Source organism: Schistocerca serialis, chromosome 9 (assembly GCF_023864345.2).
Source record: "Schistocerca serialis cubense isolate TAMUIC-IGC-003099 chromosome 9, iqSchSeri2.2, whole genome shotgun sequence".
Lineage (NCBI taxonomy): Eukaryota > Metazoa > Arthropoda > Insecta > Orthoptera > Acrididae > Schistocerca > Schistocerca serialis.
Genome location: NC_064646.1, coordinates 367563962 through 367591910, shown reverse-complemented (window position 1 = coordinate 367591910; position 27949 = coordinate 367563962). Strand labels below are relative to the sequence as shown.

The window sequence follows — 27949 nt, the reverse complement described above, 5'->3', positions numbered from 1 at the left end:
GCTGCAGGGCACTATCCAAAAGGCGCAGTCTTGAGCTGTAGCGCATGGCTTCCAGTTTTCGGCTGCCAAGACCTGCGTTATGCATTTCTGCCGGTGATGCACTGTTCACCCTGAGCCACGGCTTTATCTTGACAGCGAACCTTTTGCTGTAGTGGAGATTCATCGGTTTTTGGGGTTGTTATTAGATACCCGGCTGACTTGGGTGCCTCATATTTGGCAGCTTAAACAAACATGCTGGCGGCATCTTAACGCTCTTCGTTGCTTGAGTCACACCAGCTGGGGTGCCGATCGTCTACCCTTCTACGGCTGTACCAGGTGTTAATTTAGTCCTGTCTGGATTATGGGAGCCTGGCTTACAGTTCGGCATCGCCTTCCGCATTGCATTTGCTGGACCCCATCCTTCACAGCGGGATCCGACTCGCCACTGGAGCTTTTCGGACAAGCCCTGACAACAGCATACTTGTGGAAGCAGGTGTCCCTCCATTGCGATCCGGCGCCAACGATTACTGGCCGCTTAGGCTACAAACGTTCGTAGCTTGCCCGGGCATCCAAATTATCATCTCCTGTTCCATCAGTTGGTCGTCCATCTTCCAGAACAGCGGCCCTGGTCAGGGTGTATGATCGCGGTTCACATCAGAGCTCTTCTCTCTGGGCTTGAGGTTTTCTGTCTTCCACCTCTTTTCTGGGCCCCTCTGTGTATACACCTGTGGTGTGTGCTCTGCCCGTGCCTTCGGCTCGATTTGGCACGGGCCCCAGGGCCCGAAGGACTCAATCCCTCCTGAGGCCCTCTGCCACTGCTTTCTTTCAATCCTTGCCACATTTCAAGGCTCTGACATTGTCTATACTGACGGTTCAGTGGTTGCTGGTCATGTCTGTTATGCTCTTACTCTAGGGGATCATTATGAACAACACTCATTGCCAGCTGGCTGCAGTGTTTTCACTGCCGAGCTGGTCGCCATCTCTCGCGCCCTAGAGTATATCCTCTCCTGCTCAGGTGCGTCCTTCGTTATCTGTAGTGACTCCCTGAGCAGTTTACGAGCTATCGACCAGTGTTTCCCTCACTCTCATCTGGTGATGGCTATCCAGGAGTCCCTCCATACTCTTGCCCGTTGCAGCTGCTCTGTGCCCGGGTCATGTAGGCATCCCGAGAAATGAATGTGTTGACACGCTGGCCAAACAGGCTGTCGGTGCACCAGCCTTGGAGATTGGCCTTTCGGAGAGTGACCTCAGGTCAGTTTTGCGGCAGAAGGTACTTCGCACCTGGGGTGAAGAATGGCGCGCCGTGTCTTCACCCAACAAACTTCGGGCCATCAAGGAGGCTACCGGTGCGTGACACTCCTCCTTGCAGGTCTCTCGCAAGGACTCAGTTGTCCTCTGCCGGCTGCGCATTGGCCACACCTAGATAATGCACAGCTATTTATTGTGCCGCGATGACCCACCTTTATGTTGCTGCAGGTCAGCTTTGACTGTGGTCCACATCTTCTTGGATTGCCCACTTTTAACTCCGCTCAGGCAGACGTTTGCGCTGCCTGATATGCTTCCTGCACTTTTATCAGACGACATTGCGATGGCAGATTTAGCTTTGGGTTTTATTCGTGCAGGGGGTTTTTATCGCTTGATCTAAGAGTTTGTCCTTTTTTACCTTGTGTTTATCCTGGCCTTTGGCCTATGATTTTAGACTGTTTTTCTTGGTGGTTGGCTTTTCCTTCTTTTTTCTATGGTCGGCCAACCACTGTCACACTCGGTGTGATTTTTAATTCCTTTTGTCTGGTCTCTGTCTGTGTCTTCCTTGTCCTGTGTAGTCTCTTGTCATCTCCATTGTTTATTTTTATTTCTTGTGGGGGTTTAAAGTTTATAGAAAAGGGGACCGATGGCCCTAGTAGTCTGGTCGCTTCAATCCCACAAACCAACCCCAACCAATAAACCCATTCCTTATCATGTAATATTGCTGCAGTGCTGTGTGGCATTTATCATGCCACTTATTCAATACTTCTTTCATGACTGGATATTTGTCCTGTTCTGGCACAATCCCTAGTAGGCATGTGACTAAGTGAGTCTCAAAGGCAACTTGCCTCATGTATAATAGACTGAAATTGTCCTGTCATGGAGTGTCACCATATCTGCTGGTCGTGCCAGTTGGTGCCCTGTACAACATGTCCGACAGTATTTTCTTTTCCTGGTGTGTGCACCACTGTGAATCAAAATTTCTGCAAGTATAAAGCCCACAATGCCTAGCTTCTGTATATCAGTTTAGTGGTCACAAGAAATTCCAGTGCCCTATGCTCCTAGAAAATTCTAGAAAAGCGTCCAAATTAAAAAAATCTAAACTTAGCAAATGACCATACAGTTTCTGAAACCTTTAATACAGTCACTCACCTTTACTGTGCACTTAACTGGCAAATATGATTGTTTTACAATGAACTATCCCTTGATCCTCACATTCTTGGAGCAGTTGTACGGCAACTCCTGCCTTCAAGCTATATGTGAAACTAGGGAAGCAATGAGTATTGCATCTTTAACTTTCTGAAATTCTTCCTGTGCCTTTGTGTCCCAATTCCATGGAGTATTCTTTCCATTAAAGCGCAGCATCGACAATATACGATGTTTGGAACTTAAATATTGGGGACTATTTATTCACAATCGATACAAAAGAGTTACATGTTAGCACCTGTTACTGTCCTTCAGAGTAGTCACCGGCATTGTGTAGAACCCATTGCCAGTGACCCGGAAGGCGTAGTATACCGTTAGCAGAACCTGTTCTGTTGATGGTACGAATAGAGTGGTCTACTGCCTGTCGAATCGCTGGAACAGTTCTGAAGCGAATGCCACGAAGTAGTTCCTTCATCTTCGGAATCAAATCAAAGTCACAAGAGCTTAAGTCCGTGGAGTATGTTGGATGGTACAGTACTTCCCAGTCCCATTGACTGAACAGAGCAGCCACAGTTTTCACTGTATGTGCCCACGCATTGTCGTGCAAAATAATTGGTGGGTTGTGCGGAAAGTGTCGCCGCTTTTTTTGCAAAGCCTGTTGCAGATGATGCTCCAAAAACAAACAGTAAAACTGCACTGACGGTCTGCCGTGGAGGAACGTAATACGTTAGGAGAACACCATCACAACTGTACATGAGAATCACCATAACTTTAGACCACTCCGTTTGCACCATCAACACAACAGGCTCTGCTAACTGTATACTACGCCTTCCACATCGCTGGCGACAGGTTCTGCACATTGCTGGTGACTACTTTGAAGGACAGTAACAGGTGCAAACATGTAACTCTTTTGTATCAGCTGTGAATAAATAGTTGCCACTATTTAAGTTCCAACCCTCGTATTAAGGTTCACAAAGTGGTTATAAAAATTTTGGCACTTTATTTTCAGACTTTATGTCTTCAATTGATAAGGTTATAAAAATTCTTTTATATAAGGTAAACCCTCAACTGACTCTTGATGATGGGTACTGGAATCGCTCTGGCTGAATCTTCCAAGTATCAGGTCAAGTTTCAATATAATAACAGATGAAGGAATTCTTTTAGTAACTTTTTTGAAACCTGGATATATGATTACCAAGAGTTCTCACATATGAAGACATCATCCATGTATAATGTCATGTTTCTCTTGTTCATCGGGGTTAACTATGTTCAAACTTCATATGAGCATTATGAAAAAGACCCTGAGAGCAAGCGGAAGTTTCTTAAACTGATAGCACTGGCTGAAGCAAAGGAATGCCATTTACTTGTGACATGTAAGTAACTAGCTTGCAAATCCACTGAAGTCAGCCCTTTGACTCCACAAAACTTTTGGAATAGCTTTTTCAGGCTCTGTGGTTTGTCTTGGGCATGATAATGGCATTAATTTACCTTGAGTTGACCACGAAGCAGATCGAGCCATCTCACTTTGGATCACTGTTGTATGAGCTTACTGCGTGTTCAGTGGCTCCCTGCCCCAGCCATTGAATCTGTTTCCTTCTTTACCTTCTCCTTGTGTGCCAGTGGGATGGAATATCAATGTGAAGTTTATAATGACTCCTGGGGCGTCAGAGAATGCCTCTGCATGTGTGTTCAATATCTCCTGTAACTTTGCAATTTCCTCCCTTGCTAAATTTGCCCTGTCTCCCTTCCATTTTATTTTCTAAAGTGATCTTATGGTCATAACCTGAGTCAGCAGCTATGGATATCCCATTATTATCAGAAAAGAACTCTGGTTCAGTCCTCATCCCAGATTGAGTAACTGGTCTAAGCCATTTCATCTTGACATCTTGCTTAAGGATGCAAACATCGAACTTTAACTTCTGGGACTGCTCTGGACCTACAGATTTATCTCAACACTATCTAAATCAGAAAAGCTAAGCCTAAAATTGGCTCCGTAGTAAATTATAAAATTTGCACTCAGTGTGTACCCCTGGTATGTAAAATTGATCTGAGGTTGTCTTGTGGCTTTGACACTTTTGTTGAGAGTGGCTCCTGTCACTTTTGTCTTTTGCAGTGGCAAAGCAGGTCGCACTGCCTCCTGTTCACATCTACCAAAAGTTGCTTCACTTAGAACAGTAACTGGACTACCTGTGTCAGTGTCACATTGCAGAGTTATGGGGTCAACTTTGACATTAGTTATCAGATGGATCATTGATGACTTGTGCTATCTTCCTCAGCCAGTAGTGTCTCTTTAAATAAGAACATTTTTTTGATTACGCTTTACCACGACTGTTATTAATATTGAGTGAAACAACAAGCGTATTACCATTTAATTTCCACATTTCAAAGGTTTAAACTTCCATCATCAGATGGATTCATTTGTATTAATATGATGTGTGTTGTGTTATGGCTTTATGGTAACATGTGGCACTGTCTCCAGTGGTCATAATTCATCACTGATAAACTGATATGTATCAGTTTGTAGACACAGTCTTTGTTTACAAGTGCTGAAGTTCATATGTCATGTATTAAGATAGAGAAAGGAGCCTGTGGCAACTGGAGACAGTGGCACAGGTTACCATAAAGTTGAAATGCAACACACTCATTATATTAATACAAATGAATCCACTTGATCATGGAGGTTTAATTCTTTGAAACACGTTGTGGAAATAAATTAAACAGTGACTGGTAACACATAGACAATCATTCAGGGACCTGCCAATTTTGGTTGAGCCTGTCTGTTGTTGAACCACCTGCGACTCCACAGATCTCAGTTCCTGTTTCTACTGTTTCTGCCGATTCCCATGTTCAGTCTTCTCTCCAGAACAATTCCTATGTGCCCATGAGCCATTATTCTGGTGTGGCTGCTGACAGTATTTTGTCATTTAAAATTCCCTGTGCCTATTTTTAAATGCCTATGTGCCTTGTCAAACTCAGGAAAGCATCAACATTGTGCTTATACCTTCCAGCAAGATTGATGTTATAAACATAAGCTGGTAATTTGATCAAACATATCTGTAAGGGTCTATGGGTTGCACACAGGCATACGGTATGTAACACGCGCACGCCAGCTGACCTATCTGGAATGCTGACAATTTGCTTGGTCAGTACAGGTGCTTCTGGCCTCAGTGCAACACAGGGAGTAAGCAGCTGGCTGCCATCTGCAGCATGCTGGATAACTAGCGCAGCCTTGGGCGCGAATATGTCTCTTTTCTCAGCTCACCATGGAGCTGCTGTTAGGATGTCAGACACAATGATGATGGGTGCATGTAGCATGCGTGTTTTATAATCAGCCTTTTGTTAATAAAACTGTTTAAACTTACTTCTCGGTGTTCGCGTATTACTGTACTTCAAGGACCCACCACTTACAAATGCTGACAAATATTTCGTGTAATTATCATCTGGGGCAACAACACAAACAACCCTCTTAAAGAAGTGGTGTCAGCATGGGGATAATTATGGAAAAATCTACAGTCCTGAAGAGGTGCAGCACAACGTGAACTTCGAGCAGAGGCATGAACATCTTCTGACTAAGCGGGGCATCCAACGCTGGAATTCAGGTTGGTCTACTCCAGTTTGGCTTGAATACAAAAGGCAGTTAAAAGCAGAAAGAAGCGAGCGTAACATTCCGAAAGACTTGTCAAATGATAGTTCATGCAGTACAGGTACAACTACAATAAAGAATTTTTCATTATTGCCACCAGTACCAGTGTTCAGTGGGAAACCTGAAGATGATGTGAAGGAGTTCTTTCATAAACTTGAAGGTGCCGCCCTGTTAGGATCATGGACAGATTCCGATAAGCTATTGGTTGCCAAATTAAGAATTCAGGGAGCAGCACAAGATTTCATTAGCGCAGAGCCTACTTGTGTAAAAACAGAAGATAACGATGAGTTTAGAACGATTGTTGTTCAGAGATTTAAAAGTAAAAATATGATCAGATTTCACAGAGAGCAGCTAAATGCATTCTCTGAAAATTATTTCGAGCAGTTAGTTAATGAGCCCACGTGAATAATAAACGGTTGTGAAAACACTCTTGACCTCTTAGCAACAAATAATCCTGAGTTAATAACGAGCATCAAAACCGATATAGGGATTAGTGAACACAGGGTTGTTGTAGCGAGATTGAATATTATAATCTCCAAATCCTCGAAAAATAAGCAAAAAAATATACCTATTCAAAAAGAAGATAAAAATTCACTTGAAACTTTCCTGAGAGACAATCTACATTCATTCCAAATTAATAATGTAAGTGTACACCAGATGTGGCTTAAATTCAAAGAAATAGTATCGGCAGCAATTGAGAGATTTGTACCAAATAAACTAACAAATGACGGAGCTGATCCTCCTTGGTACACAAAAAATGGGTTAGAACACTGTTGCAGAAACAACGAAATAAACATGCCAAATTTAAACAGACGTAAAATCCCCAAGATTGGCGATCTTTTACAGAAGCTCAAAATTTAGTGCGGATTTCAATGCGAGACGCGTATAACAGCTTCCACAGTGAAACTTTGTCTCTAAACCTGGCAGAAAATCCAAAGAGATTCTGGTCGTATGTGAAGTATGTTAGCGGCAAGAAACAATCAGTGCCTTCTCTCCGCGATAGCGATGGAGATACTATCGAAGACAGTGGTGCCAAAGCAGAGTTACTAAACACAGCCTTCCAAAATGCCTTCACAAAAGAAGACGAAGTAAATATTCGAGAATTCGAATCGAGAACAGCTGCCAACATGAGTAACGTAGAAGTATATATCCTCGGAGTAGTGAAGCAACTTAAATCACTTAATAAAAGCAAGTTGTCTAGTCCAGACTGTATACCAATTAGGTTCCTTTCTGAGTATGCTGATGCTTTAGCTCCATACTTAACAATCATATACAACCATTTGCTTGACGAAAGACCTGTACCCAAAGACTGGAAAGTTGCACAGGTCACCCCAAATCAAGAAAGGTAGTAGGAGTAATCCACTAAATTACAGGCCCATATTGTTAATGTCGATATGCAGCAGGATTTTAGAACATATATTGTGTTCGAACGTTATGAATTTCCTTGAAGGGAACTGTGTATTGACACACAGTCAGCATGGATATAGAAAACATTGTTCCTCTGAAACACAATAGCTCTTTATTCACATGAAGTGCTGAGTACTATTGACAAGGGATTTCAGATCGATTCTGTATTCCTGGATATCCGGAAGGCTTTTGACACAGTACCACACAAGTGGCTCGTAGTGAAATTGCGTGCTTATGGAATATCGTCTCAGTTATGTGACTGGATTTGTGATTTCCTGTCAGAGAGGTCACAGTTCGTAGTAACTGATGAAAAATCATTGAGTAAAACAGAAGTGATTTCAGGCGTTCCCCACGGTAGTGTTATAGGCCCTTTGCTGTTCCTTATCTGTATAAACGATTTGGGAGACAATCTGAGCAGCCATCTTCAGTTGTTTGCTGATGATGCTGTCGTTTATCGACTAATAAAGTCATCAAAAGATCGAAACAGACTGAAAAATGATGTGGAAAAAATATCTGAATGGTGTGAGAAGTGGCAGTTGATCCTAAATAACAAAAAGTGTGAGGTCATTCACGTGAGTGCTAAAAGAAACTCGTTAAACTTCGGTTACACGATAAATCAGTCTAATCTAAAAGCTGTAAATTCAACTAAATACCTAGGTATTACAATTACTAACAACTTAAATTGGAAAGAACAAATAGAAAATGTTGTGGGGAAGGCTAACCAAAGGCTGCATTTTATTGGCAGGACACTTAGAAAATATAGCAGACCTACTAAGGAGACTGCCTACACTACAATTGTCCGTCCTCTTTTAGAATACTGCTGCACGGTGTGTGATCCATACCAGATAGGACCGATGGGGTACATCGAAAAAGTTCAAAGAAAGGCAGCACATTTTGTATTATCGCGAAATATGGGAGAGAGTGTCACAGAAATGATACAGGATTTGGGCTGGAAATCGTTAAAAGAAAGGTATTTTTCGTTGCGACAGAATCTTCTCACGAAATTCCAATCACCAACTTTCTCCTTTGAATGTGAAAATATTTTGTTGACACTAACCTACATAGGGAGGAATGATCACCACGATAAAATGAGGGAAATCAGAGCTTGTACGGAAAGATATAGGTGTTCATTCTTTCCGCGCACTATACGAGATTGGAATAATAGGGAATTGTGAAGGTGGTTTGATGATCACCAGTTAACAGTGCAGCCAGATGACCAAGCAAAAACTTCATTTGTAATAGCAACAGGAGTATACAAGTATCTTCATACGTCATTTGGACTTCGTAATGCTCCAGATACATTTCAGCGCCTGATGGATTCAGTTTTACAAGGGCTCACCCCAACACAAGCACTTGTTTATCTTGATGATATAATAATTTTTGGGGAAAACATGAAGCAGCATACTGAGAGACTACAAGCTGGTTTTGAGTGTGTAAGAAGTGCAAACCTGTCTTTATCAATAGATAAATGTCATTTTGCACAAAGTAAAGCTAACTACCTTGGTCATGTTATAACCAGTGAAGGTGTTCGACCTGATACAAAATTAATTGGAGATGTAAAGAATTTTCCTGAGCCACAGAATTTGAAAGAACTACAATAATTCTTGGGATTGTCAAATTTCTACAGACAATTTGTAGCCAGTTATGCTAATATAGTATGTCCAATGACACAGCTACTGAAGAAAGGAGCCATATTTAATTGGTCAACAGAGTGCACAGAGGCAATGGAAGAACTTAAAACTGCTCCAACTACAGCTCCAGTGTTAGCCTATTCGGATTTCAGTAAACCTTTTATTCTTTCAACAGATGCACCCAATTTTGCCATAGGTGCAATCTTGTTTCAAGAAGTTGATGGTCATGAACATCCAATCTCATTTGCTTTCAGACAATTAAACAAAGCAGAATGTAATTATACTACTACTGAGGAGGAGCTTTGTGCTTTGGCTTTTGGTATAGCACATAACAGATGATTCTTAACAAGAAGAGAGTTTACGGTTATTACAGATCATGCTGCACTTAAATGGTTATTGAGCTTAAAGGATCCAAGTTCCAGATTAACAAGATGGGCATTAAGTCTGAGTGAGTACCAATTTAAGGTTATTCACTGACATGGTAAACAACATGTGAATGCTGATGCAATGAGTCAAAAAGTCTATGTTTGTGTTACTATAAGTTGAGAAGAAGAGTTAAAGGCAGCTCAGGAAGAAGATCCACAATGCAAATTATGGAAAAATGATCAATGTTTTGTCGAAATAGATGGATTATTGTACAAAATCACTAGTAAAGAAAACCACGTAGTTATTCCAGAAAGCATGAAAGAGCAAATCATGAAGAACAACATGATTCAAAGAACTGCAGTAAAAAAGCAACCAACATTAAAATTGCTCAAATGTTTTGGTGGCCGAGCCACAAAGCTGACATTTTCGAGTTTGTTTCACAATGTGATTCCTGTAACAGACGGAATAATGTAGGAAAAAGTAGAGCATCATTGCAAGAACTGCCAGAAACAAGTGAACCATTTGAATGAGTAGGACTAGACGTCGTAGGACAATTGCCTAAGATTAAAGATGGAAACAAATATATATTGACAGTGTTAGATCATTTCTCTAGATACCTTCTCATGATACCAATACCTGATCGGAGCGCTTAGACTATACCTAAAGTTTTTGTAAAAGAATGTATTCTTAAGTTTGGATCACCATTAAGTATAATTAGTTATCAAGGAACGAATTTTATGAGTGAATTACTTAAACAGACTTGTAAGCTCATGCAAATAACTCAATTAAGGACTACACCAGCACACCCTGAAGGAAATGGAAGAGTCAAACGAGTCCACAGAACAATTATTAAAATGGTTAGTCATTACGTGAGCAGCAAACACGACAGTTGGTATGTCTGTTTACCGTACTTGGTTAGTTGTTACAATGCTAAAATGCTCAGCTCAACTGGCTTAAGTCCATATGAGATCGTCTACGGAAGAAGAATGCATTCACCCTTGGACTTTGCCCGATCGACTGCCAGAATCGGCAATGAACACATAAGGGATCTAGCATGCAAGCTAAAGGAAGCATGGAAGGGAGTGAAACAGCGAAATCATCACTCCTTTCTTCAGCAAGCAAGACAACATGACCGCCAAGCGGCAGTGCCACAGTATTGAGTTGGAGATCTTGTGTATCTGAGCAACATGGTGTTAAGGAAGAGTCAAGTTGAAAAGTTTAAGAAGTTTTGGAAAGGACCATATCCGATCTTGGAGGTGTTGTCGCCAGTCACTCTTAAGCTCCAACTGCCCTTTCGTTCGATTGTCGTTCATGTCAGTCATGTAAAGCTATGTCTGGGTATATTTCCCTGTAGTATCGCAAGATGACGAGGACCGACCGAGAGGCAGACCTGCTGTTCTCAAACGCAAGAAACTAGAATCGCGAGGTCACAGTCCAGACTTCGAGGCCGAGGCATCGCCACGTTCTGAGTGATCATGTTCCATACACCTCTACAATTTGCGAAAACGTGTTTAGTGTGTGAGGGTGCAATGCGTGTGTTTATTTTGGCCATGTGCTTATGTGAATGTGTTGTGAAAATTTAGTACTGAAGCTATTGCACGATTGTACAAGTGAAACTAAACCTTTTATTCCACAGGTTACCACAAGAAACTCATTTATTTTATGTTCATTGGTAACTCTAGTATTTAGAACTAATTAACCATGTTCATTTTTATTGTAATGTTTGCTATGATAGGGTATTCTGCTAATGCTGTTGTAATAGTACCACAGAGTACAGGTGTTTTGTTTGAACCACAATCAGACATGATAGTTTCAACAAGCCATGCAGAACTTGTATTCAAGTACAATCTGAGTGAAATCCGGCAACAGTTCAATTCTGTAAAGAAGCAAATTGATCTAATTCGTTCTGTTAAAGGTAATGATACAAATTTGAAAATGGGAACATCTTGGTATAGTAACTGGATCACAGCCAAAATGTAGGTAGAGTCTACATTTGCTAATTATGAACAAGAGATTTAATGTTTTTAAAGCTTTTGCCACATAAACAGTTAGACAGTCAGTGAGAGCGCATCGCTAGTTCCTGCTACTACTAAGGCGAGTACACTGTTCGCTTGTTACATATTTTTACGAGCTTCAGTGTAGTGGATAGGAACTGTGATTGTTGTGTACAGATGCGAGCTGAGCTGGCAACCTTTCGGTCACATCTTCAGGCTGCGTTGGTTTCCGTCACACAGCTTCAGGCTGCTGCCAGGGGGAGTCACTGTTGGGGATCGGATGCGGGGATGTGAGGGACGTCGAGCACGTCCCACGTGTCCTCCGATCGGTCCACTGCTTTGACCTCCCCGGATACTGCCTGCACTGAGATTGACCCCTCACCCGTGGTCGAGTGGGAGATCATTCCAAAGTCTGGCAGGCAGCGAAAAACTTTCCATGGGGCCGATCGTAGGACCTCCCCAGTTCGTCTGACGAACAGGTTTCGGGCGTTATCTGTGGCTGATGATGTCTCTGAGCCAGATGCAGTTGTTCACCCCGTTCCAGAGGAAGCTTCTTGGCCCGCAAGGTCTGGGCATTCACAGAGGGTGGGTTTGCTCGTAGTTGGGAGCTCCAGTGTTAGGCGTGTAATGGGGCCCCTTAGGAACATGGCTGCCAAGGAGGGGAAGGAAGCCAGTGTGCACTCTGTGTGCAGTCCGGGGGGAGTCATTCCAGATGTGGAAAGTTGCTTCCAGATGCCATGAACAGTACAGGGTGCAGCCAACTGCAGGTGGTGGCTCATGTCGGTACCAACGACGTGTGTTGCTTTGGATCGGAGCAGATTCTGTCTGGTTTCGCGCGGCTAGTCTTGCCAGTCTTGCTTCCGAGATTAAGGAGGAGCTCACCATCTGCAGCATCTTTGATAGAACCGACTGTGGTCCTTTGGTGCAGAGCCGAGTGGAGGATCTGAATCAGAGGCTCAGATGATTCTGTGACCGTGTAGGTTGCAGATTCCTTGACTTGCGCCATCGGGTGGTGGGTTTCCGGGTTCCGCTTAATAGGTCAGGAGTCCACTGCACACAGGAGGCGGCTACACGGGTAGCAGGGGCTGTGTGGAAGGGACTGGGCGGTTTCTTGGGTTAGGGGTCTCAGGGAACCACAGAAGGGGCGTCCATCAGAAAGTGGGCAGGTAAAACATGGTAAGGTAGTTGTAGACACGATTGGTATTGTAGTTTTAAATCGTTGTAGCTGTGTAGGGAAAGAACCAACTGAAGCTCAAATAGTTGTAGGTACAGAGAGCTGGCTAAAGCTGGAAATACGTTCAGCCTAAGTTTTTTCAAACGCTCTAACAGTGTTCAGAAAGGATAGATTAAATACAGTTGGTGGTGGAGTATTTATTGCAGTCAGAGGTAGTTTGCCTTGTAGCGAAATTGAAGTAGGTAGTTCATGTGAAATAGTATGGGTAGAGGTTATACCTGACAATCGGAGTAAACTATTAATTGGATTGTTTTACCGAACCCCCCCCCCCCCCCCCCCCCCCCCACTCGACTCAGAAGACATAGTTGCTGAACAGTTCAAAGAAAATTTGAGTCTCATTTCAACTAAGTACCCTGCTTATACAATTATAGTTAGTGGTGACTTCAATCGACCCTCGATATGCTGGAAAAACTGTATGTTTAAAGCCGGCGGCAGGCATAAAACATAATCCGAAATTGTACTGAATGCTTTCTCAGAAAATTATTTTGAACAATTAGTTCATGAGCCCACTCGAAATGTAAATGGCTCCGAAAGCATACTTGACATTTTAGCAGCATATAATCCTGGACAAATAGTGAGTGTTGTGACGAATACAGGGATTAACGACCACAAGGCAGTTGCTGCTAGGCTGAATACCGTAACACCTACAACCATCAAAAAGAAACGAGTAGTATATCTATTTAAAAAAGCTGATAAAAATGCTCTTAACCCCTTTTTAAGAGACAATCTTCACTCCTTCTGATCTGATCATGTAAGTGTAGAAAAGTTGTGGAATGTTTCAGAGAGATAGTATCAACAGCAATTGAGAGATATATACTTCATACATACATGGTACTGATCCCCCATGGTACACAAAACGGGTCAGATCGTTGTTGCATAAGCAACAAAAAAAGCATGCCAAATTTAAAAGAACACAAAATCCCCAAGATTGGCGAAGTTTTACAGAAGTTCAAAATATGGCACTTACTTCAATGTGAGATGATTTTAATAATTTCCGCTACGAAATTCTGTCTCTAAATCTGGCAGAAAACCCAAAGAAATTCTGGTCATACATAAAACACATCAGTGGCAAGACACAATCAATACCTTCACTGCGCGATAACAACAGTGAAGTCACTGATGACAGTGCCACTAAAGCAGAGTTATTAAACACGGGTTTCCAAAACTCCTTCACCAAAGAAGACAAAGTAAATATTCCTGAATTGCAATCAAGAACAACTGCCAAGATGAGAAACATATAAGTAGATATCCCCGGTGTAACAAAGCAATAAAGGCAAGGCCTCCGGTCCAAATTGTATACCAATCAGGTTCCTCTCAGAGTATGCTGATAAAATAGCTCAATATTTAGCAATTATATACAACCACTCGCTCACAGAAAGATACGTACCTAAAGACTGGAAAACTGCTCAAGTCACACCAATACCCAAAAAGGGAAGTAGGAGTAATCCACAGAATTACAGGCCTATATCACTAACGCCGATTCGCAATAGGGTTTTAGAACATATACTGCATTCAAACATTATGAAGGACCTCGAAGAAAACAATTTATTGACATATAGTCAGCAGGGATTCAGAAAATATCATTCCTGTGAAACACAACTAGCTCTTTTGTACTCATGAAGTAATAAGTGCTGTTGACAAGGGCTGTCAAATTGATTCTATATTTTTAGATTTCCAGAAGGCTTTCGACACCGTTCCTCACAAGCGTCTTCTAATCAAACTGTGTGCCTACGGAGTATCGCCTCAGTTGTGCGACTGGATTCATGATTTCCTGTCAGAAAGGTCACAGTTCGTAGTAATAGATGGAAAGTCATTGAGTAAAACAGAAGTAATATCTGGTGTTCCCCAACAAAGTGTTATAGGCTCTCTATTGTTCCAGATCTATATTAACGACATAGGAGACAATCTGAGTAGCCATCTTAAATTGTTTGCAGATGATGCTGTTATTTACCATCTTGTAAAGTCATCAGATGATCAAAACGACTTGCAAAATGATTTAGATAAGATATCTGTTTGGTGCGAAGAGTGGCAATTGACCCTGAATAAAGAAAAGTGCGAAGTTATTCACATGAGTACTAAAAGAAATCAGCTAAATTTCGATTACGTGATAAGTCACACAAATCTGAGGGCTGTAAATTCAACAAAATACTTAGGGATTACAATTTCAAATAACCTAAATTGGAACGATCACATAGATAATATTGTGGGTAGAGCAAACCAAAGACTGCGATTCATTGGCAGAACACTTAGAAGGTGCAACAGGTCTACCAAAGGGACTGCTTACACTACGCTTGTCCGCCCTATTCTGGAGTACTTCTATGCGGTGTGGGATCCGCATTAGGTGGGACTGACAGATGACATCGAAAAAGTACAAAGAAGGACAGCTCGTTTCGTATTATCGCAAAATAGGGGAGATAGTGTCACAGACATGATATGTGAATTGGAGTGGCAATCATTAAAACAAAGGCGTTTTTCGTTGCCACGGGATCTTCTCATGAAATTTCAATCACCAGTTTTCTCCTCTGATTGCGAAAACATTCTGTTGGCACCCACCTACATAGGGAGAAATGATCATCACGATAAAATAAGAGAAATCAGTGCTCGCATGGAAAAATTTAAGTGCTCGTTTTTCCTGCATGCTGTTCAATAGTGGAACGGTAGAGAGACAGCATGAAGGTGGTTCATTGAACCCTTTGCCGGGCACTTTATTGTGAATAGCAGAGTAATCTTGTAGATGTAGATGTCGATGTAAAACTTCAATTAGGTGTAAACATGCCTGGTTTGATTTTTGAGGGAGTATCATTTGTACTGTATTTCGTACTTTAACTAGTTGAGATCTACTGGAAGTTAAAGGCAAAATATTAGCTCTTGAACAACAGTCCAGTACAGATTCAACTAACCTCTCTAATGAAATTATCCGTTTTAAAGAATATGCAAAGAACCATTTCTAACCACACAGTTTTCATTGAACAGATTGTAAAGCAATTTATCTCACGTTTCCACATAATTCATAATGAAACGAATGCAGATATCCAAGAACTATTCAAAGGATTAAATGCAGTGTGCACACACTTAGATTAAAACACTTTTTGTTAAGGATTACTGATGGTTTATCAAATGTTAGAATTGATGCCCTTAACTTAAGAACAGCCTTAGAAGGTAGTTCAGATGATTGTTTGAGCAGTGTACTATTACATCCAGAACAATTTTTACAGATCCTACTATCAGTTGAGCGGAAGCTAGATGCAAACTATAGTTATTTGCTAACTCTTACAATTTATATGATTACTATACGTTAACCACCACACACTCTTTAATGATTGAAGTTGAATTAACTGTTATTGTTTCTATACATCAAAGCATAATTTTGAAATGTATGAGATTTATACTTGCCCTGTGAAATGGTGACAGGCAGGTATTCAAGTAAAATACCTACCTGATTATCTACTGATCAGCAAGGATCGAAGGTATTTTGTGTCCCTAAATGAAAATAATTTGCATATGTGTAAATGTAGTCATAAGTTAATTTGCCCTGAATCGGCAGTATTCTTAGATAGTAGAGTGCACAGCTGTGAGAAAGAATTGTTTATAAATCATCCCCCAAGAGATGATTGCCCTAGAATTTTAATGCATCTTTATCATCCATTTCTTAAACGATGTTCTGAAGGTATAATTTTTTCATTTAACTCCACTCTTGATGTCACATTTACATTTAAAAATTATGATACACCTGAGCTACCCTTTACACTCAAATTGAATACTAGTGGATTAATCTTGAATGCCACACATTGTGATTTATCGTGTGAACTATTTTATATGCCTAGTGTATTGCCAACTGCATTTTATGCAACTGGACATTTGCCATTAACGAGAATGTTATTTGTGTATTACAATGATTACATATGGAAAGCATTCCTTATCAAGTTTTTCTGAAGACAATGATTTAATTAAGGATATCCATGAAAATGTAATTTCTTACAATAAAAAGTTAAACTTCATTGAAGCAGCAAATAGAATTAAGTCCTTTGATTCATCCATTAATGTTAATGCATACTTGATTGTCAGTATTGTGTTTTTATTGCTTTTATGAATTTTGACTTTTGTGAACAGCATTTGTCATGTATGAAATTGTCATCCTGAAGGCACGCTTTTCTGTACCGAACGTTACTGTGTCTGTAAATGAAATACATGTTGCAATGTTGAAATAAATACATAGCGTGCAGAGGTCATTTTGAGCCACCTATGGTTGCTCTTTTTCTCTGGGGAGAGTGATGTAAGGGTCTACGGGTTGCACGCAGCCGTATGGTGCGTAATGAGCGCTCACCAGCTGAACTATCTGGAATACTGACAATTTGCTTGGTCAGTACACATGTATCCAGCCGCAGTGCAGGGAGTAAGCGACTGGCCACCGTCTGCAGCATGCTGGATAACTAGCGCAGTCTTGGGCATGAATATGTCTCTTTTCCTTAGCTCACCATGGAGCCTTTCGATACGACCGTAATTAGCCGCTGTTAGGATGTCAGACACAGTGATGATGGGTGCATGTAGCATGTGTGTTTTATAATCAGCCTTTTGTTAATAAAACTATTTAAACTTACTTTTCGGTGTTCGTGTATTACCGTACCTCAAAAACTCACCACTTACAAATCCTGACAAATATTTCGTGTAATTATCATCCGGGGCAACAACACAAACAATATATCCATATTAACTTGGGTCAGACGATATGACTGGTTGGCAAACTGGGTTTTGTGAACCATATTATCAAAGGAACCAGCAAGACTACAGAAGGCAGAGTTCTAAAACTTTTTAACATAATTATGTTGTGCTGCACTTGATCCTGTGTGGTTAGGAGCCAGTATGGCCCGGTAAACACTTGGCAGAAGTTTGAGTGACATGAGGGATGCTAACTGCATACATGTTGCTCTTCATCCTCGAGGTAGCCATGGCCTTGACAAATAGCCAACACATATTCAGAATATATCATTTTTGTGAAATACAACAAGTTCTTTATTCTAATGAAGTAATGAGTGCTGTTGACCGGTGAAGTCAGATGAGTGGTGTTGACAGGTGAAGTCAGATGAGTGGTGTTGACAGGTGAAGCCAGATGGATTCTGTATTTCAGATGACCTTTGACACTATTCCTCACAAGTGAGTTCTACTTAAATTGTATATATTGTGTGTCTAGATTCGTGATTTCCTGTCAGAAACATCAGAGTTCATTGTAATCAATGAAAGTCATTCAGTAAAACAGGAGTAACTTCTGATGATTCCCAAGGAAGTATTAGATATCCTCTGCTGTTCCTGATCTATGGAAATGATTAGAAGACAATCTGATCAGGCCTCTTAGATTATTTGCAGATGATGCTTCATTTACCATCTTGTAAAAGCATCAGATGATCATAACCAAGTGCAAAATTATGTAGCCAAGATATCTGTGGTAATTGACTCTAAATAATGAAAAGTGTGAAGTCATCCACATGAGTGCTAAAAGGGATCTACTAAGTTTCAGTTATACAATAAATCACACAAATCTAAAGGCTGTGAATTCAACTAAGTACTTATGGATTATAGTAATGAATAAGTTAAATTGGGATGATCACATACATAATGCTGTGTCTGAAGCAAACCAACTACTGTGCTTTATCAGCAGAACTCTTAGAAAATGCAACAGGTCTACTAAAGAGACCGCCTGCAGTATGCTCGCCCGTCCTCTTGTGGAGTATTGCTACATGGTATGAGATCTGCATCAGATAGTGTTGATGAAGGACATTGAAGAAGTTCAGAGGACAGCTCATTTTGTATTATCAAGAATTAGGGAAGAGAATGCCATAGATTTGGTATGCTGGTTGGTAGGTGGGGAGAAATGAGCAACATAATGAAATAAATCAGGGCTCACATGGAAAGATTTAAGCATTCCTTTTTCCTGCATGCTGTTAGATTGGAATGACAGCGAAATAGCTTGATGGTGGTTCAATGAACTGTATGCCAGGCACGTAATTGTGAATTGCAGAGTAATCATGTAAATGCAGAAGTAGATTAATCTTCGTATGTTAAGGGTGTAGTTCCAAATTACTTGTAGGTGTACTTCTGTCGTAGCGTTTGCATATTTTCTTGCAAGTACAGGTATGTCACTTCTTACTCCTAACAGAAACATTTTGATGATGACCAGTGGCAAAAATTAAGGGTGGACAGCAAGAAGAAACGGAAGTGTAATGTTATACCAACAATATTCTCACATACTGAACTAAAATTTCAAAAGGCAGTCTAGGAAATGCTACATAGCTTTGTTACATAGCAAAGATGCTGCTGACTCTGTGGTAGAAGTGCAAGATACTCCACAACCACCTTCCCAGAGTAAGTAAATTTGCCTCAGGAAAGCCTTTGAATAGCAAATTCCATTATAAAAGGAATTTGTTTGTGCTGTTGAATGATAATATATGTGAAGAGTGAAAACTCATACTAGCACCATTGATTAAGAAACAGCCATTTCACTGCACATATCATGTAAATCATTTGTATGAGGGAATTTTGTTATGATTCCGAGCATGTTAAAGAATTTGTATGAGATGCTACTCTTCTCCTCCAGACATTACCTGGGGCTCAGGATAGTGGTATCATACGAATTCGGCGGTGAAATAGTTAAGACCAATTATTGGTCTACAATATGCTTTGCTTAATTTGCTTGGCTTTATGGCTGGCATTCGACAGCTTAGGTTTCAAGGTAAACTTGAGTCAGTGTTGGAGGAATTTACTACATTTAAAGGCTGATGAGTTTTCACAAAAGAAAACAAAACCACGTTAGTTGGTTTTGATAGAGGATATCAACTCTTTCTTCTCCATCTTTTTTATTTATTTGTCTTACCAGGGTGTATTTGTAATATATTATTCAGACAAGGGCTAAACTGTAGTGATTTGTTCTTCATTATTAGATTGCCCAAAACAAATGTAGCTGAAAAATTATCTATGTTAGTGAATAAGAAATTGATTGTTTAACAAGAGAAATCCCCAGTCCTCTTTGCAACAATTCCATTGACTATAGAGTTAATTAGTTGGAATTCCAATTGATACCTACATCGTACATTAATATCATAAAAGTCTGCTCTGAAACTTGGCTAGTTACCTAATGGATGAAATAAAGTCTCCAATAATAAACTAAATTTTCCAAGTATGAGCTCTAGAAGTGTAAAGCTATTAAGACTTGTTAAAATATACAAAATAATTACTGACAAGTGAGATTGAAGAGGTGTTTCTTTGTAATTATATTTACATTCATATTGCACAAGTTACAAAAATATATTTGCCTACAGTCTCAGCAGAGATACTATTTTTACTGTATTGTCTGCGACAACTCAACCTCTACATTGTTCCATAGTGTTATATCCTGGTTTACAGAACACAATTAACACATATTCAGCAAAACTATAAAACTAGTGTTGTCTACCCCTTTTACAATAACAGTTAGCACTTCCTGTGTCATAAATTTTAGGGAATTTCTTCATATTCCTGTTTTTGCCTTGGAGTGGAAAAATTGTTTGTCAAATGATGAACTGATAACCTCTGGAATGTGGCATTTTGAAGAGCCACTGCAAGGTGCATAACAGATGTTGCTTTGTATCACTGTCATGTGGAATTATAATCTGGGGTAACTCATTTTTGAGAAAATAAGTTTTTACTCAACGAAAATGTTCTGTAAGAATAAAATGTGTTCACTCATGATAGCTTTGTGTACAACTTTTTTTAGAATTTAGATTTGTTAGATTTTTATGCACCAGCATCACAGTACAGCAGATGCAATAAAATCTTCATGTAATGCACCCACAGTATTTTGGATGATGTGTACTATCCTTTCATTTTCTGGAAAAGTGCTGGTGTATTGAAGACTGCTGACTGTGAGACACACAGTTCGATAGTAGATGGAAAGACAGTTAATGCCTTCCAAATCTTTCTAGGCCCACAGCAAATCGATATGTCAAGAAACTAGAGAAGATTTTATGATGCTGAGAAACCCTCATTTCACTGGGCATATTTTCCTTCATGAAATATATTGTAAATAATTTTTAATGTTTAGAAGGAATAATTACATCCTTAATCAAGAGTGCCCATACTTGTTTTCTTTCAAGAAAATGGTTTAAAAGTCAGTGTTATGCAAATTTTTAAAATGATTGGAACTGGAGCTTTTTTTATGGCTACTTAAAAGTTGCCTTTCATTTTCCAGAATATTAAAAATACTCCATAACCCAAGGTCTAGGCCCCTAACCCTTACAAAATATTGTATAGGCACCCTTGTTCCTAACAACAATACAATTGGGAAAACTTTCCTTCATTACTCTGCATTACAGCTCTTTTTATCTCAGAAAGGAGTGAATAATGCTGCTAGCTAATTCTTTGTACATTTATCTAGTGATATTAAATATCTGATATACGGTGAACATAAATTTGAAAGAAAGCTAAAAATTAGCTTTTGGGCAGCTCCTTATGTTCCACAGAATATTGCTTATTTACAAATGTGTTCATTTAACAAGGACGTGGTATATATTTAATTCATTTATAATTGCATTATATACTCCATAAACACTGGGGAGTGTGTAGCAGAGGGTAATTCATACAGCACCACACATTGGGCTATTGTCTTCTTTTATTAACATATGGAGCATGTGAAGAGTTAATTCCTAAACTTCCCTGTGCACACTGTAATTAGTCTAATCTCGTTTTCATGGTCCTTTGGAAGTTATACATAGGGAGCTGTAGTGTATTTCTTGATTCCTCATTAAACACTACTTCTTGGAACTTCATAAATAGACCTTCACAAGGATAATTGCTGCCTTATCTACAAGTTTATTCCAAATCAGAGTTTTCTGTAATGAATGAATGGCCAGCTTTGACCTGACTTGCATCTTCAGATTTAAGTTGAGGAAAGGAAGAATCAGGCTCCACAGTATAAAATTACACTGTAAAATGATTCCAATAATGGTATTACAAATTACAGTAAGATACCATGAAGTTATTCATTGTAGTTCTTCAAAGTGCTGTTTGTCAGTAGTTGTAAAAAAGTAACATAAAACTACATTTAAAATTGGAGGAGATGCAATGAGGAAAGTTACACAGTCGATCACAAGACACACGTGCAAGTCAGCATCCTCAGTATAAAGATCACTTCATCATAAAATAAAGAGAATTACTAAATCAAAAATACATTAAATTTTCTTGAAATCTTCATCCATAATGAATAAAAGTTTCAAAAATACATTGTCTTAACAAATTCCAGCATGTATCGCGTATTACAGTATAAAACTAGAAATATAAATGTAATACAGTTTTACAGTAAATTGTACATTTTGTATTTGTTTGTAATTTCTTAAGACAGAAAGTGTGAAATTAACAAAAACATTTATTTGACATAATTTGATGCTTCTATCCGTAAAACACAATTTGTGTAGTTGGATTTATTTAAGAATAAAGAATGAGGACTCTTATTTTATTAATCTATCAGGTGGACCTTACGGATTGGTACTCTTTGATTTTCTACATACTTATACGATTTGAAATACAATGCCTGGACATAAACCTCCTAAAATAGCACAACACAATTCTCAAAATATCTAAAAAAGACTTTGAAGATTAGAGAATTTGCAAATGCTGTTACATACAAAGCATTTATAACTTATTAACATAGTTGCTGGTAGCTTCAAAAATGTGTAGCAGCGAAAAAGCCATGCAATTTTATGTAATATCTCTGGTTTGAATCTCACTGGTGACATCATTTTTTGCTTTGATTTGAATACCACATGAATTAAGAAATAGAAATGTTAATTGACAATTATTGAATAGTCATTTTTAATAAAAATAATTTTTTAATTGTTAATTACTGCTTGTATGAAAAAAATTAATTTTGACACAGGCATGTAAAATGGTATATTGAGGGAAAAAAAGTAAATGTTAATAACAATTTTCGGAATTAAGAGTATTTTATTTTCTATTTGGAGTTTTTCATTTTAGTACAAAATTTTAATTTATTGTGATTACTAGTATTTTCATGCAAGTTGTAATTAAAAAACAGACATTATTTTTATTGAAAGTTATGATTCAGTACTTGTTGATTAATGCTTCCATTTGTTAATACTTTACTTCAGGTGATCATGTGCAGAGTACCATGTGCAGCTATGAGGTTCTTCTTCTGCTGGATTCTGTTTTGTGCCATCTGTAACCAGTCACACACACTCAATGCTGATCTACAGCAGGGCCTCATGGATTCCATCTCTCCGCCCTTTCTTTGGTCTTCCTAGTGGTCTTCTTGCACAGGGAGTAAAATCTATGGATTTCAAGGGCCATTGGTGTTTATCCATCCGAGTGACATGTCCTGCCCTTTCTAGCCGCTTGCTTCTCATCAGGCCTACTGTTGTTGTTGTTGTTGTGGTCTTCAGTCCTGAGACTGGTTTGATGCAGCTCTCCATGCTACCCTATCCTGTGCAAGCTTCTTCATCTCCCAGTACTTACTACAACCCACATCCTTCTGAATCTGCTTAGTGTATTCATCTCTTGGTCTCCCTCTACGATTTTTACCCTCCACGCTGCCCTCCAATGCTAAATTTGTGATCCCTTGATGCCTCAGAACATGTCCTACTAACCGGTCCCTTCTTTTTGTCAAGTTGTGCCACATACTCCTCTTCTCCCCAATTCTATTCAATACTTCATCATTAGTTATGTGGTCTACCCATCTAATCTTCAGCATTCTTCTGTAGCACCACATTTCGAAAGCTTCTATTCTCTTCTTGTCCAAACTATTTATCGTCCATGTTTCACTTCCATACATGGCTACACTCCATACAAATACTTTCAGAAACGACTTCCTGACACTTAAATCTATACTCGATGTTAACAAATTTCTCTTCTTCAGAAACACTTTCCTTGCCATTGCCATTCTACATTTTATATCTTCCCTACTTCGACCATCATCAGTTACTTTGCTCCCCAAATAGCAAAACTCCTTTATTACTTTAAGTGCCTCATTTCCTAATCTAATCCCCTCAGAATCACCCGACTTAATTCGACTACATTCCATTATCCTCATTTTGCTTTTGTTCATGTTCATATTATATCCTCCTTTCAAGACACTGTCCATTCTGTTCAACTGCTCTTCCAAGTCCTTTGCTGTCTCCGATAGAATTACAATGTCATCGGCGAACCTCAAAGTTTTTATTTCTTCTCCATGGATTTTAATACCTACTCCAAATTTTTCTTTTGTTTCCTTTACTGCTTGCTCAATATACAGATTGAATAGCATCGGGGAGAGGCTACAACCCTGTCTCACTTCCTTCCCAACCACGGCTTCCCTTTCATGTCCCTCGACTCTTATAACTGCCATCTGCATTCTGTACAAATTGTAAATAGCCTTTCGCTCCCTGTATTTTACCCCTGCCGCCTTCAGAATTTGAAAGAGAGTATTCCAGTCAACATTGTCAAAAGCTTTCTCTAAGTCTACGAATGCTAGAAACGTAGGTTTGCCTTTCCTTAATCTTTCTTCTAAGAAAATTCGTAAGGTAAGTATTGCCTCACGTGTTCCAATATTTCTTCGGAATCCAAACTGATCTTCCCCGAGGTCGGCTTCTACTAGTTTTTCCATTCGTCTGTAAAGAATTCATGTTAGTATTTTGCAGCCGTGACTTATTAAACTGATAGTTCGGTAATTTTCACATCTGTCAACACCTGCTTTCTTTGGGATTGGAATTATTATATTCTTCTTGAAGTCTGAGGGTATTTCGCCTGTCTCATACATCTTACTCACCAGATGGTAGAGTTTTGTCAGGACTGGCTCTCCTAAGGCCATCAGTAGTTCTAATGGAATGTTGTCTACTCCCGGGGCCTTGTTCCGACTCAGGTCTTTCAGTGGTCTGTCAAACTCTTCACACAGTAATGTATCTCCCATTTCATCTTCATCTACATCCTCTTCCATTTCCATAACATTGTCCTCAAGTACGTCGCCCTTGTATAGACACTCTATATACTTCTTCCACCTTTCTGCTTTCCCTTCTTTGCTTAGAACTGGGTTTCCATCTGAGCTCTTGATATTCATACAAGTGGCCCTCTTTTCTCCAAAGGTCTCTTTAATTTTCCTGTAGGCAGTATCTACCTTACCCCTAGTGAGGTAAGCCTCTACATCCTCACATTTGTCCTCTAGCCATCCCTGCTTAGCCATTTTGCACTTCCTGTCGATCTCTTTTTTGAGACATTTGTATTCCTTTTTGCATTTTTATATTTTCTCCTTTCGTCAATTAAGTTGAACATTTCTTCTGTTACCCAAGGAGTTCTACTAGCCCTCGTCTTTTTACCTACTTGATCCTCTGCAGCCTTCACTACTTCATCCCTCAGAGCTACCCATTCTTCTTCTACTGTATTTCTTTCCCCCATTCCTGTCAATTGTTCCCTTATGCTCTCCCTGAAACTCTGTACAACCTCTGGTTTAGTCAGTTTATCCAGGTCCCATCTCCTTAAATTCCCACCTTTTTGCAGTTTCTTCAGTTTTAATCTACAGTTCATAACCAATAGATTGTGGTCAGAGTCCACATCTGCCCCTGGAAATGTCTTACAATTTAAAACCTGGTTCCTAAACCTCTGTCTTACCATTATATAATCAATCTATCTGATACCTTCTAGTATCTCCAGGATTCTTCCATGTATATAACCCTCTTTCATGATTCTTGAACCAAGTGTTAGCTATGATTAAGTTATGCTCTGTGCAAAACTCTACCAGGCGGCTGCCTCTTTCATTTCTTAGCCCCAATCCATATTCACCTACTATGTTTCCTTCTCTCCCTTTTCCTACTCTCGAATACCAGTCACCCATGACTATTAAATTTTCGTCTCCCTTCACTACCTGAATAATTTCTTTTATCTCATCATACATTTCTTCAATTTCTTCATCATCTGCAGAGCTAGTTGGCATATAAACTTGTACTACTGTAGTAGGCGTGGGCTTCGTGTCTATCTTGGCCACAATAATGCGTTCACTATGCTGTTTGTAGTAGCTTACCCACACTCCTATTTTTTTTATTCATTATTAAACCTACTCCTGCATTACCCCTATTTGATTTTGTGTTTATAACCCTGTATTCACCTGACCAAAATTCTTGTTCCTCCTGCCACTGAACTTCACTAATTCCCACTATATCTAACTTTAACCTACCCATTTCCCTTTTTAAATTTTCTAATCTACCTGCCCGGTTAAGGGATCTGACATTCCACGCTCCGATTCGTAGAACGCCAGTTTTCTTTTTCCTGATAACAACATCCTCCTGAGTAGTCCCCGCCTGGAGATCCGAATGGGGGACTATTTTACCTGCGGAATATTTTACCTTTTGTGGCGGTGTTCGTAGCGACAAACACTTGGCTGTAGAAATGGCTTACGAAGTCACCGCCACACTTTTAATAGCGGGCCGACCGGTCCGCTGGAACAGTAAACAGAAAGATGAAACCCAAACACTCTTATAAAATAAAAGTCGGTACTTATCTTTATTGATGAAGATACAGAAACACAGTAGTGAACTCTGTGTCTACAGAAATCTGTCTAGTTCGAGTCGGAGCGGATAGGTCAGCGTCGGCTGACTACAAACAACAACTCTGCTGCGATGAACACACAACTGACTAGCAAGTACACAATTCGGTGGCGAGTATACAACTGAGCGGCGAATACAGAACTGTCCTAGCGCTCGCGACTCCAGCGCTTAAGAACCCAGAAGCCAGCGGTGGCACGCGCAGACTTGCGGCGATTTGCTGTCTCGCTGGCGCTGCTTATGCGGACGGCGTCCAAACTTTGATGCTGCCAACCTTTTGGCAGCGGGCTCGGGTGGCATTACTGGCTAGGATATAACATTACCCAAGAGGACGCCATCATCATTTATCCATACAGTAAAGCTGCATGCCCTCGGAAAAATTATGGCTGTAGTTTCCCCTTGCTTTCAGCCGTTCGCAGTACCAGCACAGCAAGGCCGTTTTGGTTAATGTTGCAAGGCCAGGTCAGTCAATCATCCAGACTGTTGCCCCTGCAACTACTGAAAAGGCTGCTGCCCCTCTTCAGGAACCACACGTTTGTCTGGCCTCTCAACAGCTATCCCTCCGTTGTGGTTGCACGTACGGTACGGCCATCTGTATCGCTGAGGAACGCAAGCCTCCCCACCAACGGCAAGGTCCATGGTTCATGGGGGAGGCCTACTATGTTTGTTGTATTGTAGGTTTCATCCAGCTCACAGTTGTGCCAGACTCTCCCTTCTCCAGCGATCATATTTTATACTACGCACTAGATGTTCTTTAAGATTTTTCACTTGAAAATGAGAAGAGTGGGACTCTCAAATGGGTATGAGTCCTGCTCATCATCAGATACTCAGTCTTTGCTTGATTTACAAGGAGACCAATTCTGCTTGCTGCTGCCCCAACACTGTTTCTCATATGCTTCACTTCTTCTGTAGATCTGGACAACACGGCTACATCACTGGCATATGTGAGATATGTGACTTGATTTTCTCACCCTGTCCTTTGATACCTGGTGGAAAGCTCCTCTCATTATCCTTTTGAGTGCCAGGTTGAAAGTAGCACACCATGTGTTTGTCCCAACCCTTAAAGCTCTTCGTGACTTAGTTCCCGAGCTTCACTTTACCTTTGGCATCAGTGAGACAAGCTCGAACTAGAATGACAAGTCTCTTGAGCATCCAGACTCTGTTGGGCAGTTCATTGGGCTCTCCTGGTGGATGCCGTCATATGCCTTCATAAAATGTAGGTCTTCTCCATACTCCCACACCTTTTCAATGAGTTGTTGCAGCACCTAGAAGTTGTCGACAGTCAGCAGCTCTTTCTGAAACCCCATTGATTTCCAAGAGTCACTCCTTCTTTAAACAGATGGATTCTATCATGTACATACTTGGACAAGATCTTATAGCAGACACTACGGAGGACAATTCCTTTGTAGCTGATGCAGTCCATTAGGTCGCATTTCTTGTGTATAGAGCAGATGATTGCTGTCTTTCAGTCTTCTGGGATCTCCTCCTTTCTGGATTCCACCTTTTCCAGGGCTCTTGGTCTTCATCAGCTTCATTATTTGAATCTTTATTTCCTCCAGTGTAGGTGGTGGATAATTTAAATCTACAGTGTTAGAAGGTTGAAATTCAAGCACACCTTTAGGTTCATCACAGCTCCCTGAAGTATTGTTTCCATTATTTCCATCTCTCAGCAATGTTGAACTCATTGTTGAGTGTGGTCCTATTATTGTCCTTAACAAATTTTTGGCTGCTGTGGTATCCCTATATAAAGAAGT

General features: G+C 40.1%; 1 protein-coding gene across 2 annotated transcripts in view; it reads left to right on the top strand.

The window, feature by feature from the left end:
- The window catches only part of LOC126419135 (receptor-interacting serine/threonine-protein kinase 4-like), a 111158-nt gene that overhangs the window by 27389 nt on the left and 55820 nt on the right, over nucleotides 1-27949 (top strand). Inside the window, exon 2 of one of the 2 annotated variants that reach the window (XM_050086241.1) lies at nucleotides 18797-19002. The exons of the other annotated variant lie outside the window; for it this stretch is intronic. The gene's annotated coding sequence lies outside the window, so the exon portion shown is untranslated. The remainder of the gene's footprint in view (nucleotides 1-18796; nucleotides 19003-27949) is intronic. 2 annotated transcript variants of the gene reach the window in all.